The sequence below is a fragment of the Aphelocoma coerulescens genome, chromosome 4A (genome assembly GCF_041296385.1).
Source record: "Aphelocoma coerulescens isolate FSJ_1873_10779 chromosome 4A, UR_Acoe_1.0, whole genome shotgun sequence".
NCBI lineage: Eukaryota > Metazoa > Chordata > Aves > Passeriformes > Corvidae > Aphelocoma > Aphelocoma coerulescens.
This window is the reverse complement of record NC_091018.1, coordinates 1,504,047-1,526,679: the sequence shown is the minus strand read 5'-3', so window position 1 is coordinate 1,526,679 and position 22,633 is coordinate 1,504,047. Positions and strand designations below refer to the sequence as shown.

Here is a 22,633-nt window from a genome sequence, read left to right as displayed (position 1 = left end):
GATCTGCTGAAGGATGAGATCTGACAAGAGGACTTGACAGTGTTCCAAGCTCCGAGCGTGGTTTTGAGGTGACGTGAGGAGCTTTTCTCTGTCAACCTGAGCTCTGAGGTCCAGGCCAGCTTTACATCAAGCAGATGTTGTTATACAGAATAATGGAGAGTTTTAGGGCAAGGAAAAGGACATCTGTGGAGGTCATTTGACTTGAGACCAGTTCTATTCACAGTAGCTGACATAACAACATTCTGGCTGGAATTTTTTCTTCCTGGTAGCCTGCCAATGAAGTCTAATATTATCTGCCCCTCTTTTAATAGTTTCCACTAGATATTTCTGGAAAATATGCTCACAAATTTCAATTTTATTGAAGCCAGGATGGATGGAAAAAGGTTTTAGAGAAATAAGTCTTAGCTTATCATTGGCTGTAAACAAAATAAGCTAAATCTTCTGAATGCTGAGGAAAAAAATTACTGCGTGAAAAATTATTTGTTTTTTCCCATGGAAAGTGTGCCAGTCGATTCTAAGTGAATTTCTGTCTCTGTTAAATGCTTTGTGGTACCTACAAGTGGAGGTGGACTACTTGCTAGTTCTACTGTGAGGAAATAGAACCAAAAAAGGCAGTTTGGGGTGAACCCAAAAGTCCAGAATAATGACTCATTTCTGTGGCTCTAAGCTCTGGACTGGCTGAGGAGGGGGCTTGGTGCCCTACAGCAGTGAAACTCTACAATGGCAGTGGAATGAAAATCTGCCTGATGGTTTCTTTGCTTGTTTTTAAAATCAAAGAATGCACTGGGGTTTGGGGGTTTTGTAGCACAGCCAGTGTTTTTTGCTTCTGTGTTCCTGAATTTTCTTTACTTCCAAGGTCTCAGAAGTAGATGCACAATGATTTGCACATTTTAAAATCAAACCTCATTTTCTAAAATTATGCTGCTGATAAATTCTAATAATTCTGAAGTTGACAGGTTTGCCACAGGGGAATGGATTTCTTCAATTATTATCTAGGCTAACAAAATAATTTGTACAAACCATTTAGCACATTTTAAACATCTATCCTACCCCACCAAACCCCAAATGAAATGAAAACAAAAAAAATCCCAACCCCCCAAGCAATTTAAAAACCCAACCACCCACAAAAAACCCATCAAGAATCTGAAGAATTTATTTTAAAATATTCCAGGTTTTAGATTTCAGATAAACTCAAGCCTCACTGCAAAGACAGACCAGAAAAATCTTGGCACATCTTTTCATAATTGCATATCAAATCACATGAAAAAGGCAACTTCCCAGGAGATTTCTGCCATCGTGGCAATTTGTTTAGAGGTTTAGAAATACTGCTTCCAATTTTATTTATCTTTAGAAAAAAATTTTATTAATTTGGAATCTGCCAATAAGGATCCTGGGTTCATTAATATTCACTGTCCAAGTTACCAGACCAAGAATCATAATCAGCGTATTTTGCTGGAACATTAAACTATTTACCCATAATTTTTATGCTTTCTCGGTCACTATGTTTCTTCTACTAAAAGAAAAAATATATAAAAACATCAAATAGCTGCTCTTTATGAAGTAACAAATATTGATTGAAGAGAGTCACCTTATTTGAAAGCATCATCTTGTATCTGTGTGGGAGGTGAGGTGCTTTTCCCTGGGTTGGCTGTTGGTTTTCCTGGCATGGAGAATGTCAGTTACAGATCAGGGGCTTTCTGTGTCAGGTCCTGTTTGAGCAGGAATTGCATCACAGGGTAAACAAGAATAAAATAATGGAACAGAATTTGGAGTGAGATAAGGGATAAAACCCCGCCATCAGCAGTCCTGAAAGAGAGGCAATGCCTGGCATTGGAGCAGGCACTGACATCAGAACTGGTTCCAGACTCTCAGCCTGGGTCAGCAGTGATTGTTCGTGGTCAGATTTCACCCAGTGGCATCCACGGTGCCCAGGGCCAGTGGAGAGGCTGGGGACTGTCACTGCTGTGGGTGACACAAGGGGCTTCCTCCCTGAGGCACCCTGTCCTTGAGGGTGCAGGACAGTGCTCCTGCTGGAAAGGGGCACCTGTATAATGAATTTCAGATGATGTTTTGTGTTCTCAAGAGCTTCAATCTGCATCAGAGTCGTGCCCTGAAGTGCCGCCTTTCTTTGAATATCGACGTCAGCAGCACAGCCCTGCTACTGCTCAGGTTGTTCCGTGCTCAGGCCAGCAAGTCCCCGAAGCGCTTGAGGGATTCTGGTTCAATTCCTTTTTGCTCTTGTTCATATTTATCTTCTTCAGTGAGGACAAAGCTTGTATACCCCTCTGGACTCCCTGGACAGTGTCTGGGAGGGCAGGACTCCCTGGAGTGCAGGCACATCAAATGCAGGACACAGCAGTGCTCTGTGCTTGGTCTTACACCCATCTCTGTGACTGCTGGCCTGGGACTGCCACGTGTTTGAGGTTTTTTCTGTAGAAGTGCTGTTTGCTTAGTGTCTGGAAATTGCAGGAAACTGGAGACTTGTTTGCACCAAAATAGAACAGAAAAAACCTGCAGGTTTGAAAATGGAGACACTGAACACACAGTAGTCTGAGATGAAAAAGTGCAATTGAGACCTCTTCTTGGACAGGTCTTTTAGGCCCTTCTGAAGAACAGAAAAGGGATTAAACTGTGTTTTGTATTTTTCTTGGGTGTTAAAGCATAACATCAAGGCACTCATGAATGGAAGTGCTAGAAAAAACAAATGTAAGGTGAATATTCTGTTGCTGGTGCACTTCCCATGGTATGATTCTCTGATCTGAACAGGTTTGCCCATTGAATGTGATTCTGGCTGCTTCAGGAAGCTGTTCCTGCCTCTGTGTGGTTCAGGAAATGTAAGGATTCTCAGATGATGCAAAATCTGTTTATTGAAGGCAGTGCTCCTTGAGAACATCTTAAACTGATGTAATTGAAAATCATGTTAACTGGGCCAGGTGGAGTTGCAGGACTTGCTCAAGCTGATCTCAAACTGTGTTTCCAGCTGGTAATTTTTAGTCTGCTGTTGCCATCAGTAAGGGGTAAGTAGAGGATTAAATGCATTTTGCTCTCTTTTGCTGAAGGAAGAGTTTTGCATCCTGTCAGGTTTATTGCTTGTGTTTGTTGTTACACAGGAGTTCATTTGCTGTTCTTCCTTAATGGATGGAGCCATTGGAATGCATAACAGTCCCAGGAAAATAAGGCTTGTCCTGGGCTCAACAGAGCTTTTCTTTGCACCAGTGCCTCCCTGTTAGAGGCAAAAATACAGGAATGCTCAGTGAGTTTCTCTTCTGGCCTGTAGTACCCAACACGGCATAAACAGATGAGATGGGCCCTGTCTGTGCCATTTTTAAGAGGAAGAAATACAAATATGTTGGATGAACTGGAACCACAGCTTACATCACCTCTGTCTGTGTGCGTGAACTGTGCTTTGCAGAAGAATAATTGTATGTGAAGTAAACAACAGTGGGGAAGAATGATTATTATACCCCAATTTGAGAATTCTGGATGGAAGACCTTACTCGAGTGGTAGGGTTTTGAGTTTTGATTTGGGCTTATTTATTTATTTACATTTCTATAATTCACTTGTGTTAAAAAGTTTTCAGAATAACTCGCTAAAGAGAGGAACTCAAAACTGACATCTCATCTTTTATGGCCCATTGGTCATAAAATATGGATTACCTACACAGTAGGGCTTTTATCCAATTTTTTTGAAGTTCTGCCTTTTGGCACCTAGTCTTTCTGGCCTTCTGTTCAACTGATCTGAGAACTTCTCCTGACTAATGCATCCGTTTCTAGAACAGTTAGTTTTAGAACCAAGTCCTATAATCCTGTGATATTATTTTGCCATACAAACTTGCCAGCAGAACTACTACTGGAAGAGATACATGGTACAGGTGTTACAGCCAGAGCCTGCTTTGTTCTTGGAAAGGCTGAGGCTGGGCAGAGAGGAATCCCTTGTTTGTCTTGTCCTGGTGTAGGGTGGGATAAAGCCACAAGGCACAAGGTTGCTCCTTCTCATGGACAAAGTCAAGAGGAAATAAACTCCTGTTGTGCAATCTGAGGCAGGAATAAAATAGTGCAGGAAACCTCCAGTGCAGGGGCTGAGACTGCTGAGGAAGCACATGAAACATTTCACCTGGAGATATACCAGAGCATGTGATAATTCTGCAGCCCTGGGAGCCCTGCAGAATAGCTTGATTGAGAGCAAGCCTGGGAAGAAGGGAAAACCCTCAAAGATGTAGTAGGAAGACGGTTGTTTACAAATCCCCTTTATTTCTGAACTCTCTCAGTCATTTCTAATTCTCCCCATACCAAAAATTATTTGTTCTGTTGCATATTTTCAAAAAACCTGGCATTTGAGCTTAAAAGCTGTTCTGATCTTTTTAGATGTGCTTGTTTTTAAGAAAAGATCTAGACGGATTTTTGTCAAAGCTCCAACCAATTTGAGCTCCTGTCAGTGTAATAGGTGCTGACTTGTTTGTCTATACTCTCAGTGAGTATTGCTGTTTAAAATGCCATTTGTGCTTGCTGATATTTTTTCTGGAATTATGGGACCAAAGACATTAGATTTGCAAGAACTGTGGATTTTGGTCTGTAACATAATAGTCCAGAATTTAAATTTTCCTGTTCATCATTGTTAAATGAATGATGGGTAGATAGTCAGCACTCGTGTACTTGGAGTAAACAGGAAAACAGAGGAGGTTTTGTGGTAGCACTGTGAGTGCCTCTCTCATTTGTTCTGTACCAGGTGACCCTAAAGGCTGCAGGTCTCCCTTGCTCAATTGTTGATACCACCCTGAAAGCTCAAGCCTGCCCAGGACTTTGATATCCCAGTTTTGATCCTGTCCCTAAGCAGTAAACTCTGAATTGTATAGATAACTCTTTTCTCAGAGGGGTCAATTGCTGAGCAGCAGCTGATTCAAACCTCGAAGACCTGCAGGCAGTGTGTGATCAGCCCGTCCCGTGCTCAAAGGAACCAAACAACCAAGGAGTCTGTGGTGACTTTACATTTTTTGGTGCATTTATTGCTGATACCAGAAACATTGTCAGATCTCTTCTGTTCTTGTAGACAGCGTCCAGAGGTGTGTAGGTTCATTGCAGTGACTAGTCCGTGTATTTTGAGAACAGCAGGATTAAGAAATGCCTCTTCTGCACTTACAAGCACAGGGACGTTCTGCAGCTGCTGCTCTCCGTGGTGTGTCTTTGCATTCCCGTCACTGGGGACGCTTTGTAGTTTCTAAAGGAGATGGACTTCAAAGGTGGAATTTCCTCCAAGATGAGGACAAGGTCATTGCTCTGTCCCAGCACCTCGATGTGAATTGTTCAGCAAAATATATTTTCTGTTGGAAAAATGCCAGTTATTAGGTTCTTCCAGGTCTTTGATAAGTGCTTTAATCACTGGACCAAATTTCTCATGCTGGGCCTTAGGGAAAGTGTCAGTAATTACAATTAGTAGGATGCCTCCTGAAGAGAATGAGAGCTCTTTAGCTTCAGTCTTCAGGCACACCCATGATAGCTCAGGTAGCCTGAGCAGGTATTCATTCAGCCCTACACTGGCAATAATGAGCTGGAGAATGGACTCCCTTCGGTGGTCTTTGTAGCAAAAGCTCTGGAATCCCTTGCCTCAGGAGCCTCTGGGTGTGAAGAGTTTGCCTCAGGTTCAGAGAGAGCTGTACTAATTCTTGGAAGAAAAATAAATCATTACAGTCTGCTGGATACGGAAATGCTTAAGAAGCTCCTGAGCTGCAGTTTCTTGTCTTACTGGTGAAGACATCAAATATCTGACTTTGTCAGTGAGGGGCCACTGAGCTAAATAGGTCAGTGTGGCTGTTCTTACCTTCCTGGTGTGTTTATTAGGGAGAGCAGTGAAATCAACCGGAGTCTGCCATATCACAGGTGAGAGCCTTATCTGCAAGAATTACAGTCTGTTTGTGTGGGCTGTAAGATGTTTTTGCAAAACATTTCTAAGCTATCCAGCCCTTTGTTTCTCATTAAACTGAATTCTTGTTTTCTAGTCAAGCTTTCCCTTAAGCAAAAAAAAAAAAAAAAAAAAAAAAAAGTATGGGTGATAAATAATGGCTTGATGGTGAGGCTCAGGGAATGGGCAGTAGAGCAACTTTGAAAATCGGGAAATTAATGCGATTTTATTATACTTTTGATGTAGAAGGGGCAGGGAAAATGTAAGAGTGAGGACAAAGAGAAGAAGACAATTATTTCCTAGAAAGAGGCAGAATAGGCAGTACTCTGATAGGTGCTGAGATTTCCTCTCCCTGCTGAAGTTTCTCCCTCACCTGGTGCAGCTTTCCCAGCGCCTGCCCGTGGGAAGCCCTGGCTGGTTTCGTTTGGCAGCCCTTTGGGGTGTGGGGGGCACGCAGGCAGAGCCCAGCGCCGTCCGTGAGACGGGATCTCGGCCTTCTCCCTCCCACCGGCCTGAGCGCTCCCCAAAATCGCCTTCTCGGGGGTGTGGTCCCACCCCCCTGGGATCCTTCCGAGGCATTTCTGTTCGTTGGAGATGTCCCAGCGTGGTGCAGCGGGAGAGCTGCTGAAGAGGTTGAACCCATTGCGCTGCTGCCACCTCCCCTGCGCTGCTTCTCTCGCCCCATTCCCCTTCTCTGCTTTCCCATTTTCCACAGCCCCCGTGCCAATGGCAGAGATTGAAGCACACACATATTCCAGAAGAGAGTTTTTAACGTGGATTTAGTAGTGTTTTGTTGCAGCAACATTGTCATTTGTTTGTAAGGAATGGAATGGTTGATTGTGTTGTTTCTGGTGGTTTAAACTATACGTTTATGAGCATTAGTCATGAGCACAGACCAATTTATCTTATCAAAAAAGGGAAATAAAATCTTGATAAAACCCTCCAGCTTTCAAAGCTCCTTCTGTTCATTGTTTATGTATGGTTCTGCAGCCCTGGGTATTTTTAGATTGGTACTCCCATTGAAACCACAAGTTTTGAAAGTTTAAAGAATGCATTAATACATCTTTATTGAGATCATCTTTGCTCCTACATTGTTCCAGTTTCTTTGCATCTAATAATTTGGCAAACTTAAAAGTTTTTATCTCTTTTGCTCAACTTAGGATACTTTTTTTTTTCTGTCTTCAGAGATAGAAATTCTGTAATGTAATAGCAATTTGCAGGAAAAAAAAAGAAAAAATAGTTTGATTTGGAATGACTTGGAATAGGAGCCTTTCTGTTTGCTTGGCTAAACTACATCACAAGAAAGTATTTTTCTTACTTATAGTGACCACTTCAGTGTGCTATTTGCTCAGAATGCTCTTCTTAAGCTTGAACAGGAGTTTTTTTTATTTTTATCACCTCCTCTTCGTTTTCCCCAGGAGCATTGTTAGCCTACCAAGCCATGATGATTTCCATGAAATGCCATAATCAGTGAAAAATGACCCTGTCCAAGTCTCAAGGTGATATCAGAAACGTTGTGTGCATTTCCTAACGGAGATCTGTTAAAAGAAGTGCTGTGTACCTGTGAAACCCACCCCGGCGGGTGTTTATTTGGTTATCCTGGCCACTAAGGGATAAGAGCAGTCAAATTTAGCAGTGTAATGAGGCTCCATCAAAATACATCTGTTGAAGCTTTTTGCTGCGTGCTGAAGCCCTTGCAACGCTCACAAGTGTTTGCCATGCAAACGCCACGGGCTTTTCTAGGTCATTTAGCATTACAGGAAAATCACTGCTCTGACCCCATATGGTGAAGCGTCAGAAGCTAAACAGCTTGGCAGGGCAGGGTCAGAATGCACTCTAATCCTTGAGGACATCAGATGCTGTTTAGCCAATTCAAAGCAGCTTGACATTCCTTTCACCAGGGCCACTTTATTTCTCTGTAATGGTTCTGTCGCAAAAACTAACTGCAGCAGGCAGATTTGATCTGAATTTCCTGAAGTCGTTTCTGAAGAGGTGGACAGGGTTTAATTCCAATATATATTGTGCTTTAGTTGGCTCGTACAACAAACTACATGGCTTGGAAGTGGAATAAATCTCTGGCTCCTGCAGTTTTTCCTGAACACATTACTGGGTCATGAGGGAAGAGATTATGTGCTTTGGACTATTGTGGTTTAGTAGTCAAATCACAGAGGTGATAGATAAGCCTCCTACATTCTATTTTCATAAGTATTATTTGCTATGAATAAAAATCCCATTGCACTTCCTCTGACTTCACTCATGCATTCCATAGCATGAAGTGAAAAAGTGGAGCTGCAGAGAGGGAGGGACCTCAGGAGACTCTCCGGTCCCTCTCCTTATGCAAGACGGAATCAAAGCACAAATAGATGCTGGCAAAACTCACACTAAAAGATCTCTAATGATAGTAACTTCACACCTTCCATAAGCAATCTGTTCCAGGGCTGCAATAATGTAATTTTTTTTAGGCTGGCTTTTTAGCTCTTCTAACCATGAAAACAATGTGGTACAATGCAGGAAGGAAATGGGTGGATTTTGCATGGAGAATCATTGAAGTTATTTTTTTCCTAGACAGCACAAATGTTGCTTCTCTTCCCATTTATTGTTATGGTAAAGCATCCAACCAGACTTACCAGTACTTTAGTGTGTGTGTGCATGTGTGTGAATGCATATATGAAAAAAAAAAAATATATATATATATTGAAAACGGTAATACCATCAACATTATTTAGAAAAAAACCTGTTAAAATTGTTAGAGATTTATATCCCTGAAGCTGAAGGATTAGGGATATAGCAATTCTATTTCTAGCAGTTCTCTTTGCTAAATTTGAGCTACTTAGTTTGTACATCTCTTGTCTTCACCCTTAGAGATGATCTAACACTTCGTGCTGTTGTAGAACATTAGGAATCTGACATTTGTGATGTATTTTGTTCTTCTACTTCTCCTTTCATAGCAACTTCTCAATGGTTTTGCTTTACTTTCATCTGGTTGGATTTATTAGGCCAAAACTATATTCTCTAAATACAACAGTATTGTATTTACTGTTAAATATCTGCGTTAAACTCTATTTAAAGTAATTTCACGTGGAACATACATATTTAAAGGTGTGTGTTAATGGTACTTCTTTTTCCTCCTGTGTATTTCGAGTCTCCTTTATCAAATTCATCAGGGTCAACTTTGTGTTGTAACTCCTAGGCAGAAGTTTCTCTAGATACTGATCAGGCTGGAATTGCAGCTTGAGGTGTATTTGCTATGAATGCACCATGAATAAATGTGTATGTGAGCTCATGGTACAATTATTCACATCAATGATCTACAAAGTGACCTGTGGAAGTATTGTATATTTTTGGAGTGCCATTGGAGAAGAATCTCAGCTTTTCATGTTATTCAGCTTGAAATACAGGGTTATTTAGCTCAGACACTTCAGAATTCCCTTTAATCTCCACAAATTACTGTGTTTCCAAAAGCATCATTGATCATGCATCTCTAAAATTGTTCCTCCTCCTAATGACTATTGCTCTTTCTCCCCTCCCACTGTGTCTTCATTGTACATTCATTTAGATACTCTCTGATAGGTTTGTCTCCCCTCCCTTTGGAAGCAAGGTTTTCGCTTAGTTTCTTTTTACTTTTTAGTTTTACTATCAAGATTGAGTCCAACCATAAATCCCAGGGTTTCAGATATCCTCGATTTTTTTTTTTTAATTATCTGCTAGTAAAACAGAAAAAACAGCAGCAATTTTGGCTAAGGCTCAGGTATCAAACTCTATCCTATCCTCTATTTCAGGCTTTTTTTAATACATAAAACAACTTGTTCAATAGCATCACTCCAGAAAGGTCCGACATGGCACAGAATTTGGCTTTCCTTTGTGTCTGCTGTGACTGCTCTCTTCAGCAAGGAACACCCATGGTGCTGCTGCACATGACTCCCCCGCCTGCCTCAGGAGCAGTGCTCCTACAAAAGCTTCTCAAGTTTGGGAGCAGCAGAAGAATGTAAAACACCAGTGCCGTGTTCCTGGGCTCAATATGGCAAATAAGGTGGTTTTTTTTTTTCCTGGAGTCGTTAGTAGACCTGTATCCTCAAACAGTCATTTCCCATTTCAGGTTATTTTATTTTATAATTCCGTGCTAGGAAAATTGGTTTAAGTCCTTGGCTTGCTCAGACGATGTTTAAATTTTAATCTGCAGTGAATAACAAGTGAGGAATTCTTTTGTTATCTGTCAGCATTTTATATTATCCAGTGGGAATCTTGTGCAACTTCACAGGAGACCCATCTGTTTCACTGTTCTTCTCATTATGCCAATCAAAAAGTCACTTCTGATAGTAAGAAGAACCACACGTTTTTTGGTTGATTACAGAAGAAAATGAGCCTTCCCTATCCCCTCCCATGAAGTTTTAGTTCTAAGAACTTGCAATTTCTGAACAGAACCTTCAGTGAGTTACCTTTTAAGTCAGATTTTAATTAGTTGATGTAATAACTATTGACTTTTCTTTAGGGATATGCCAGTATTATTGATATGACAATTAAAAGCAGAAGGATTAGTCTATTAAAGAAGTACTAATTGACTTTTGTCTTACCAGGCTAAACGATTTAGAGCTGATTGGTCAAAATAAAGTGAGCTGTATCTGTAATTATTGAACTCAGGATTTCACTTCTTCTCCTACTTTTTGTCTTTTTTTTAAAGTTTTTGCTTGAATAATCTGCTGAATTGATAGATAGATGTTTTCAAATGGATTTTAATTGAATAGCAAGAATAGAAATTGCAGAAGGAGTTGGTTTTTATTGTTGATGCAGCAGTGAAATGGTTTGTAGACAAAGGAGAAAGCTTTCCAGAGATCTGGAAATTGTTCCATTTCGGTGGTGCTGACTGGTTTACTCATGTTTTCTAATAAGATAATTATTCATTGTGCTTAATATTGTATCTTAATACACTGACACCTGTGATGCAGTGTGGATTCTTCAGTTTGCAGAGGGGATGCAAATTGTCCCCAGCAATGATATTTGCTGGAAGTTGGTTCCTCTTGTTGTGATAGGAACGTAGGTTCCTTTTGCATGGGCACACATGACTGCACCAGATACTAACTACTGCGTTGGGTAATTTTGTCCTGATGTTTTCTGCTTTGTCCTTACAAACACCATTTCCTTATTTGAAGTAAAACCTCAGCTTCTTTGTTGCCAGAAAGCACAAAAGTCATCCTTTTCTCTTTGGGAAAAGATAACTTTGAAATCTTGAAAATATATGAAATCCAGAATTGTTATAAAAACAGAAGTTTTATGACACCAGATTGTCTAACACCTTTTTCTTCTATGCTATGAAGGTAGAAAAATAATTTTGCCATTAGAGTTAAATTTTATTTGTGTTGCTGATAGAGAATTGAAATGTTTAACTGCTAACTTGAAATTAAACTCCTGCTGACAGCTCTTATTTATCACTTGCAATAGTTTTTGTGTACTGAGCATTGCTCTCCCTTCTCTTCCCATCCAGGTATAAAGGGCATGGATGTAGCTTCATAATCCAGATCCAGGAAGACAAGGTAAGGCTTGAAATATATAAATTGATGTTAATGATCTTATTTTGCTGCTTTAGATTCGAATTTTGCCGATTGCTCCGCTGCTTAGAAGGCTTTGTATTCTTCTTGTGAAACTGTAACGTGGTTTTATTTTCATGAGAAAAGGATGGTTTAAATTCTCTGCAATTTTTTCCCCTTTATAACAGTGTGGTACTTGCAGTTTTCAGTTTTCCTGTTTGTCCTGTGTGGTGCAGGACAGTGGATGACTCTGGCTTGCTGATGTTTGTCGCACTATTCTTAGAGTTGAAGCAGAAATTTATTTTTAAAAGCCAAAGACCTTTGCATTTTTCACAAATTTCTTTTGGGGTAATTTGTGATGCTCACGTGTGTTCATTGCTGCCTGTATTTTGTGTCCAAGTACCATGGCTGAAGGTCTTCACAGCGGTCCCAGAAAGGAGATGCAGTGACCCAGGGCTGTGTAAGAGTTGCAGGGTGCCAGCGACTCTGCTCAGCTGTGCTGCTGGTGGGTGCTCAGAGCCCCGGGCCTTTTTCTTTGGGGTTTTGTTGCTTTCTACAGTCTGTGGTGGCTTTTTGTGCTGCGTTGTTGTTGTTAATGCCCACATTGTGCACTTCAGGAATGTCTGAGGTGCTCCAGGGTTAGCTGGAAGCAAACGCAGGGTGAGAGAGGATGGATGCTGATACTGAGGTGTGGAGATGGGCAGGAGGGAATGGCACTGGGGAGCCACAAAAGTGCCTCCAGCTCTGTCTCTGGGAGCGCTGTGTGTGTCTTGGTTGATAACACATCAAAGGAACAAGGAGAACAGCTTCTGCTTTGCTCTGGAACTACCTCTCACTGCTCCCCAGGAGCCCAGCCTCATCCAGGGATGGCTGAGCAGCAGCACGAGCCAACATCTGCCCCAAATCTGCCGCTCCCCTGCTCCCAGGCCATCCTCGCTGTCCTGCTGGGACTGCAGCCCCGCTGTGACCACACACAGCACTTCTGCATCTGTGCAGCCCAGAACTGCTTTGTGTTTCTGTGCAAAGGACAAAAAATCATCTGCAAGAGAAGGTGAGATGGCTTAATTTGAAGTGCAGGAACTTGCCTGAAATGACTGAACTGCAAGTACATTTCATGCAGGGGGTTTAGGAGGAAGAACAACCTTGCTGGGGAGCTCAGGAAGAACTCTGAAGGTGTTGGTACTGCAGAATACAAATACATCTGAGCAGAAATTGAGGTAGAGACAAAAAGATGTGTAATTCTGTAGTTCTGACTCAAACTTTATCCAAAAAGTAACTTTGTCAAACAGTTAGAAAAGAAAATACCATTGCATGAAAGTAGATGTGAAGAGTGGCGAGCTCTTGGTGAACTGGATTAAAAATTTGTACCCAAGGGAATGTGGCACTTTCAGGCACTGAGGCATCTGAGAAGTTTTACACAGTTTTAAAAGTTACCAAAATCATTGTCTCTATCACTGTGTACATGGAGCTGGGGGTCTTGGGTGCTGTGGAGTGGGGATATCAGTCTGGAAGGTAAAGAAAAGAATTGGGCCAAAGCCTAGGATGCTAACCCTGGTAGTTCCACAACTCAGTGATACTGCAAGAGGTTCCTGATGCAGCATTACCTGAACAGAAAGAAGTGTGGCACTACCTTGATTTTTTACTCAGCAATAAAGAAGTCACTCGTTTCTGACCATAAGAATACTCATTTCTTAAAAAATGGAAATAACACGTTAGGTTTTACTATCCTTTTAGGTGAGCATTTTCTTTTGGTCCAGGCAAATCTCCTGAAAAATTATCTGCTGAAATAGAATTTTTTTCATTACGTACACTCACAAGAGACTACTTTAAAACACACTTGATTGGACAATCTAAAACCAAAAATTCAAATAGTTACGACAAATGCTGTGTTCCTTAGATTATGCACTCCACTTTATATTTTTCAATGCAGGCCAATGTCCAACTAACCATTTCAAGAATCTTTAAAAGTTTTTGAAAAAGAAACAAACAAAACCCCCAAAAGAAGTCTGAGAATCTTTTCAAAATTCGTTGAAGTTGCTTTCTAATTATGTATTCAAGCTGAACTATGTTCTCTTTTTCCCTTCATTGCATTCACAGTGAGAAACAACATGTTTCATTTAAATAAAAATCTCAGGGTGGTAAATCAGACTGTACATTTATATAGGACTTTCAAAGAAATCTGGGCATTGACTATTTCATCTGCAGGCCAATTACGTACCTCAAAACTGAATATGTGGGATAAACAGTGATTTTAATTGGCAATGTCAATCCATCTCTGAAGGAATGGAATCACGTGGTAGATGGGAGAAAAATTACCTACAAATAATAGTTGAGAATGGCACCTAGAGCAGATCAACAGACTACAGGTAGAACTACAAAAAAAACTGGCTTTGGAAAGTTTGAAAACTAATAATGTTTGGAATGTTTTTAATTAAAATTTTGAGGCAGCTGTTCTGCTATGAGATGTTGCATAATCCCGTGTTCATTTACCTAAGTGGAAATGAATAAGAAAATTGATATGAGGAAAACCCTTGAAGTGTGAAATTCCCACAGTTATCTATTAAAAGTTACAGTTCTGTCTTTCTGTCTCTCCTAATACCATAGAAAGCCTGGTAATAATGCCAGATCTGTATGGCACCTTAATCCTACAGGTCTCAAAGGTTTCTTTGCATCATTCCAGCAGGTGTTGAATGCAGAACTTCTTTGAAAAAGCTGTTGAAAGGTTGTAGGTTTGGGGGGTTTGTGTGATTTGAGAGGACTATCATGGAATTTTGAAGGAGAAAAAAGGAAAAAAAGTTGGCTGCTGAAAACTGTATGATGAAAGTAAGGTCAGAGTGATTTGCTCGTTTCAGTTTTCATATGGGTCACGAAATAGCTCAGCTCTTGTCTTCAGCTGAACAGGGCACATTTGTAAAATTAGGACATTTTTGGTCATTACCACTTCCAAAGTGTAATGTTTGTTGCTTGCTATTTGATACACTTGATTTGGTGAAGACCAAAACCTGGAGCTGACTGGAACTTCTTTAGTCAATTAGGTATTTTTCTAAAAGAGATTTGAAACTCAATTATGAAGTCTCATTAAGACCATCATCTACTAGGCCATGCCTTTTACTGGGAATTTTCCAGAGCTGTAGAACTCTGTGTTTGAAGCTGTGGCAGGTGTGCATTTTCTGTCCCAGGGTGGCACATCCTGCACTTCCCAATCTTGTCTGGGAAACAGATGTGAAACTTTTATTTCCTGGGAAATGGAAGTGGAAATGGCCCCTCACTTCTCTTCTTTGGCAGGGCTGGTTTGAATCTTTGCTGATGTGAGACAGAAGAACAAGAAATAAAGAAATAAAAGGAAATATGAAGTATATTAGATAAATATCCTTAGATAAATGTCCTTATAGGCTGCCTTGAGGAGGATCCTTCCCTCAAATCTCATCTGAGAGGCCAAGCATCCTCCTGCCTCCCACTCAGGATTTCTTTCTTTTTCTCCTTTTTTCCTCTTCTTTTATCATTTTAAGGGTTTTTGTCTGCCTTTTCAACACAAAGTGGGTCATCTTCAACTGCAAGCTGTTAAGCTTTTGCAATCCAATTTTCAAGAAAATTAACCTGCTCTTTCTTACCCAGATCATGTGGGAGCCCATGTAGCCTGAGGATTTCATCTTGGATCTAGTTCTCAAATATTTCTACACTGGTCTGTAAGATTTTATCTCCTTTCATTAGACTTAGTGAGTCAGGCTTTTCCTCAGCTTTCAAAAAGTTCCACTTTTTTGTCTTTCCATCTTATATTCCCCTTATTTGACACTTCTCAAGCTCTTGAGAAGCCCAAGCTCTCTTTGACACCACTGTTTTCCTTAAAATCTACAGGAAAAAAAACTTCCTTGGGAACACTTTTAATCATGCCCTTTGTTGCTAATTAGCTGGTTCTCAGAAGATACTTGCTGTCTCTTCCAACACTGTTATGCTAGAAAGTCTCAAAATGTACATCTGTGTGATATTAATGTTTTAATTTTTAAAGTCATACTTATCTAGCTCTGTATTTTGACAGATTTCTGTAAATTTCATTACTATTACTGTTACAACGGGAAAAAGTCACAAATTAACAAATGTGGCACTCTGTGGCCTGGTGTCAGGAACTTCCCAGTGTTTCTGGATAAATATCTTTAAAATCATCTAATGTGTGAAAAAGTAAAGAAGGGAGCTGCCTAAGCAGGGGGGGAATTTCAGAGAATGCTGTTGCAAAAGGAAGTTCTGGTGTTCTCCTAAGGATGTGAATGTCAGGTTGGTGCCAGTCACCCACAGGGGACATCTGAGCCTTGCCACACTCCCATGTCAGAGCCCCCAGGCTGGTTAAAAGTGTCAGAAAGGGAAAAAGCCAAGCCAAGCCCTTGCTGTGCTCATGTTGAGAGTGGTCCAGGCAAATTTGGTCACGCCAGGGCAATTCCTCTCTGAGGTCACAAAGCACCCCCGTGGCACCGAGCTCTCCAAACAGCCCAGAGGCACCATCAGCACTTTGTTCATGTGGAGCCAGCAAAAGAATCCCTGAATGCATTGTAAAGAATGGATGCTGAACCTCTGGAATAGTCACTCCTCTCTGCAGGGCTTGGGTGGTTTGTGGTCTCAGAGATGGAGCAGGGACACTGCTGATCACCACGAGCTGGGCACTGCACCAGCCCTCCTTGTCTCACTCCTGCAGCATCATTTGCACTCAAAATCTTAATTGAGTCCTGCAGGAATTAATTACATTTTCATTGGAAAGGAAGGAAATAGTAAGATCCAAAAAGCATTTGACAAACAGATGAGATGCTGGAGAACTAGGGGGAAAAAAGTACCAAGAAGGGGGGAAAAACCTTCAATTTAGAAACAGTTTCACATAGATTGAAAGTACGTGGAAACAGTCATGAGTGCCTTCAATTGCTCTTGAGTAGGTAATTTATTATGGGACATTGCTAATTTTGCCTAAAGAAGGAAGGTATTACATTTACTCTGGGTGGAAAGGAGTATTTCAGGTTAAAATGAGGGTCCTTTGCACAATTTTTATTGTTTATTTTTTTCTCTCCAGAATGAATTCATACAGGAGGTATGCATTTCAGCATTGGGTTAAATTCTCTGTTTTTATCAATTCAGTGTGATATTTTTCTGGATAATGAATCTGATTGGATCTTTCTAAGCATTTAATTACAACATTTAGACGCTGCCCACTGTTGGACCTGTGCTGGGGAGTTTTACTGCTCATTAGTTCTAGTTAGTTTAACTTTTTCTGCAGTAGCCTGCTGTGTCAGATGATGATCAATAGTAAAACTATTCCAAAACTACTGCCTGGTGGAATAAAAGTGTCTATAATGAGAATCAATGAACTTCAAACAGAAGTGAATTTCTACAGAGTCCTCTTTAGTTACTGCTTCTCTATGCAGTTGCACAATTCTGAAGCATGTATAGTTATTGCATCAAGATCTCAGGTATTTCTGTGTTTACTCTCCTTATACACCTGAATATCTGTGGGAAAAGATTTTTGACAGCTGAATTCTGAGGGTGTGATTAAATATTATTGTAGGGGTTCTCCTGTCCGTTCATCTATTTTGATTTATTTCTGGGTTCTGCATACTGGAAAGGCTCTAGAAATCCCCCTCTTTTTGTTTGGTATAAAATTGTAGTGAATAGCTGAGGGGTCAGGAGAGAAGTGAAGCACTTCAAGGACGAGTTTAAGGCACATCTTGATTTGTGTGGTGTCAGCTTCACAATGTGGAAAGCTACAGCTGGAGGCTGTCTGCTCTGCAGAGAAAATGTACTCACACTGTCAAAGCCTATGAACTAAACAGGAATGACACTGGGCAGCACAGAAGGTGCCAGACAAAAGAAAATCCAGTGAGCTCAGGAAATTACACAGGTGGTAGCTCTTTGTACTACCATAATGTGAAAATCTGATTAATTTCACAGCAGATAAGGTGAAAAATTTGATTCTTCCTACTGGGAGTCAATAGAAAAGTTCTCTCATCTGTCCTTGCTTGGCTTCTTCCACTGTCATACAGTTTTGTGCTCTCTGGATATTTATCTTCAAGATTTTGGTCTTGGATTTTCCAGCACAGCTGCTTTTCAAAATAAACCAAGCCCAAATCCTGCCATCCCTCAGACATCCCTTTAAAAATTAATGTACTTTGGGTACACAAGTTTTTGTCTCCCTGCAGCTGAAGCACATTCCAGGAGCAAACCAAAGTACAGCAGATGATGTTTCAATGGAATTTGTCTCTGCTAAGCATGTTAATGTTGATGATAAAAATGAATCATGAGCAGGATTTAGTGGGGACAAGGCTCAAGTGAGTGGCTGGTACCTGTGTACGTCCTGGGTTTTGGGAGTTCCACAGTAACCATTTGCTGGTGACAGAGATGGTCTCTCAAGCACCCGGGGACTTTCCTCACCCCACAAAAGGCCTGATCAGGCACCTTTTGTGGTAAGAACCAGCTACACACACCTCCAACATCTGGAGCTGCAGCAGAACCACTGTGCTAAGACATTTGTTCTGTGTGTGTTGGGAGCTGAAACACCAGCTGGAGATCTCACCACTTGTGTTGTGTTTCCAGCAGCCCCCAGCACAGGAGCTCCTTTGGTCCCCATGCACTGAAACAGAAGTGCTGCTGCTCCTGGATGTGCATCTTGGAGCACTTGTGGCCCTTTCCCTGCGCTGCTCCAGTACCTGCAGTTGTTCACAGAGTCCCTGGCAGTGCCTTCCCACCTCCCAGCACCATCCCACCCTGTCTTTGCCTGGAGCTCCTGCCCTGCTGGCACAGGGCGAAGGGGACCCTGCTGGGGTGGGAGGGAGCTGCTGCTGGCTCAGGGTTCCAGGCAGGGTTTGAGGGATTTGGCGTTCCTGTGGGAAGGGACCTTGGTGACACCGCTGGTCAGAGCCACCCAGGGGTCCTGAGGGGACACAACTGGCTGGTGTGAATTGTGCAGCACGCACTGCAGGGCTAGATGTGAAGAAAAAAGGATAAAATAGAGTCCAGCCTAGGCCCTCAATGCTTAACCTATTAGAATTAATGAAAATGGGAAGACAAAATCCCCTCGCTTTGTCTAGAGGAAGTGCCAGGACCAAATGCAGTCTGCTAAACAGAAATCAGAGCTTCTCCAGAAAGAAAAATTGCAAAAAATTTAACATTGAAAACCATAAAATTTGTTGTGGGATGAACAAGAAGCAAAGCAGTGTTTTGATGCTGGTGTGAGATGGTGCTGGGCAGTTACACTGAAATAAGAATGTATTTTGGCTGATACATCAGAAAGCTTTAATAGATAAGAACAATAAAGCAATCTAGTTATTATAACCCTGGAGGGCAGTTAGGAAAAGGAGATAGCAAAATGTATTGCTGATTTAGAAGAAAAAAGTCTGCAAGAGAGCCAGAACTTTGATCATGGAGGAATTTTATTCTGGAGATTTTGATTGTGATAACTATATTATTTAAAATCCATCTTTTTGATGGCAATACTGCATTGCTTAGTGAGAGAATTTGTGGAACGATCCATGGCCATTTGAGAGCTAATCCTATGAAAAAGACAAGTTTCATAAATAAAGGAGCATGTAGGAGCTGGTGAAAAGAATATTATCTGAACAGACACTTCAAGAATAAATAAAGAAACAAAAGTTTGATTGTGAAACAGCCAATGTGGAGGAAATACTAAAATGCACTAAGAATTTAAGTATCCATGTAATATGTAGGGAATCACTTAATAGACAAATTTGAAATGTTTAAGAAATTGTTAGCAGTAATGATATTGTAACTCAGTTTAATTAAATTGAATTAATAAAGCAAAAGAAAATTATTAACTGGTGAGCATAAAGAATAGTGCAAACAATAGTAAGATTATTTCTTCACAATATCTGCAAGAATAAGCAGGGTAAAATATTTAATTACAAGGAAAAATACATGATACTTAAGGTCACGAGAGAAGTGCAAAACTCTGAAGAGCCTTGAAATAAAAAAAAAGTATTCAACTTTCATTCAATATTTTGCTAGATTTCATTTAATGGTGAATACTAAAAGTAAGTGATCCAGTGGAGGAAATCTGCTGAAGTGTTGAAAGCTGTTGGCTGTGTTAAATGGTCTTGTGTGTTCTCCTGATCTAAAACAATGAAGTGCACGAGTGGATAGCAGTGGAATGCAGGGTCAGGCAGGAGGGAGAGACTTCAGCCTGCACCATGACAATGGAATCTTCAAAGCAAAGCTCTGCCCTCGGCGGGCCTGGCCCATTTCTGGGGAAATGGGGTTTTCAGTTCAGCCTTACTCGGAAGCTCCTTTATGAATGGGGCCGTTTAATTTATGGCGTGGAAACTTCTCGTTGGTGTTCACAGCTTGCTCAGTTTAGCACCCATCCCACTATTTTATGAAGTCACAGGCATTCCACCACTACACACCTACTAAAATGGGATAGAAGTCGAGAAAAAGCAATTTAAAATTTCATCTCTTCTGCCCCATCTTCACCACAGCAGTCTCCTCTCCCCAGGGCTCAGAGAGAACATGCTTGGTTCAGATGATTGCATTTCCTTACCCACGTGCGCTCTAATGACAAAAATAAATGTTGTAGGGAGTTAAGCATCATTTGGACTTCTTACTGTGAAGGTATATATTAATTTCCTCAAAACTAATCCAATTTCTTAATTGTTGTGCCTACAGAATGTTGCCTTTCTGCAACTTGCTCACAGGAAGGTGTGCCTTCCTCTTCTGCTGCTGATTGACAAGATGAGCTGTCACCATAGCAACAGAATAAATTAATTTAAAAAAAAATCAGATTGCCAGACTAAAACAGGAGGCAGGAAACAAACAACTAATCTGAGATAAAACTAAACTTTCTGTCTCCTGAAATTTAGGCCTTGGTAACACCACTGATAGGATGGATGGGCATTTGCAGACATTGAGGTACATGTAGTATATATTTGAGCATCAAATTTAAATTCTAAGGTGTAAATTGAGGCAGAGACATGTTTTCTTGTGAAATCAGGGCCGTGCAAATGTCTTTTCACAACTCTTTTTCTACCTGTAAAAAGGGGAGAAGTATCAGCACTGCAGCAGCAAGGGTCAGAGTTCCTCAGCAAACTGCTGCAGGGAGCCAGGATGCTCTCCCTGTCCCCTGGATCTGCTCCGTCCCACATCCCACGAGGAGCACAAGCCTCGGTTTGTCCCTGTGGCACAGTGTGTCCCATGCACTGTGGGTTACTCAGGGGAAGTGCTCAAGCTCCAGCAGGAAAGTTTGAGAGACTTTCAAGCTGGCTGGGAGTCTGATACACTTGAGGGAGATGTAGGAAATTGAGAATCGTGGTGTTGGCCTGAAGTAAAGGGAGAGAAAATCTGAAATTCAGTATTTCAGACTTGTCTGTAGCAAGTGAAAACGTGGGTGCACCTTTCTGTCCCTGACTAGAAATTCTGTTAAGAAGCCAATAAAAACCATTTTCGGATTGGCTTCATCAAACTGACACTTACAAGTAAAACCTGGCTAGATCTGACAAAAATGACTCTTTACAGACAAGGAAATTGGCTGAGTTTTACTTAGAGAAAGCTGCATAAATCCTGTTCACACACCATAGATTTTGTCATCCCTCTTCATCAGTTTTAGCAGCAAATACCAAAAGTAGCAACTTCATAGAGGTGTGACTACTTAGGGCTTTAAAAATCCTGTCCCTGGCCATCATGGACATTGTGCCTGTTTTAGGTGGAAAAGCTTCTGGTTTGAAAAGCACTTCAGCATCTGTGTTGTGATTCTCTAAAAGCACATATTCCACTGCTCTTGAGAAGGGAGGGCTCATTCTCTGTTGGTCCACCTCTTTCATTAATCTGAAATTGCATTATATGGGCTGGAAATGATTTGTTTTTAGTAACAGGAGTTTCAATATTACAAAAAAAAAAAAAATTAAAGGTACCTTGGAGGGATTTTGTGTCCCTGCTTTAGGTTTCTGCATGTGAAAATGCCAGCTGTTATACACAAAAGAAATTCACGCTTCAGGGTTCCGAGAGATTAATTGGGAAACGTGTCCTATGTATATCCTAAATTATCAACTGACATAAGGCAAATAATTAGAAACAAAATGTGTTGCTCAGAAAAGTGCACATTTGTGTTATGTCTGTCTGAAGAACATTTCAATCACTGAGCTGCCAGCATTAACTACGGCAGCAATCAGGAATCTGAGGCAGAATCAAGATCCAATTGTATTCCATACAGCATATGGGCCAATTATGTAATTATTCTTTAAAAGATATACCACGGGAGCACTTTGCAAAGTGAAGAACACAGGTAGCCTTTCATGTGGCATTTTCTGTTTTCTTAATTGCGACTTTTTAACGAGAAAGCTGATGCTGCCTGACCCCAGTTAATGATTTACATCAGTTTGTTCTCCTTTTAACTGGTGCTTCAGAGAAGGGTTCTTGTTTTAATAGTTCTTTTTTTTTTTTACTTTTGCTGAAAACTTTCTTTGCTTTGTTTTGTTTTCCTGAATTGAGTCTCAGTGAGGTTCAGAGCAGTGCTAAGCCAATTCCACAGCAGGGAAAGAGCACAGCCTTCCCAGGAATACAGGTGTAACGAGAGTATTCAGGTACTGAACTTTACAACCTTATCAGTCATGTTTTCACTTTACCACAAACACCATTATAACTGCTCTTAGCTATTGATTTGACCTTTGTTGTTTTTGGGGGAGGGTTCTTTTTTTTCCCCAAGTATCAATAAATCAGCCCTTTAAATGCAATGAAAATTCAAAACTTGGGTTTCTCTTATAACTTAGCAAGGCAGTCTGAGAAGCAGATGGTTGTAACCTTTATATATCTTGATTACAAGAAATTGTGATGTATGTGTGTCTGAGTTTAGAAATGGGATACAAATTTATCTGATGTCACTGTATGCAGAACTGGGGAAGCTGAAACTGAATATACTTCTTACTGTACATTTAATGCTTTCTGCAAATTTTTGTGTGCATCAGCTTTGTTATAATTAAATTCCCATATGTTCATTAAAGAAACAAACAAATTTTGTTTTATAAACGGGACTCAGCAGCATTAGCAGCAGTGATAGCATAGTGAATGTTCCAAGGCTGGAAACAGGAGTTCTGCCTTTTCCAGTTGCAAATCTGATTCAATTCAGATATCTTATTAATAATGACAATATGCTGCTGACATTTCAGCAGAGTTCAGTTCCTGTGATACAGAAACAAATCTCACAGAGGCAAGTTTCATATCCCAGCAAGCTTGTGGA

General features: G+C 40.7%; 1 long non-coding RNA gene across 1 annotated transcript in view; it reads left to right on the top strand.

Moving 5' to 3' along the window:
- The window catches only part of LOC138110298 (uncharacterized), a 315,688-nt gene that overhangs the window by 97,522 nt on the left and 195,533 nt on the right, over nt 1-22,633 (top strand). The window contains exon 2 of the long non-coding RNA XR_011150860.1: nt 11,376-11,424. This is a non-coding gene — a long non-coding RNA (uncharacterized lncRNA). The remainder of the gene's footprint in view (nt 1-11,375; nt 11,425-22,633) is intronic.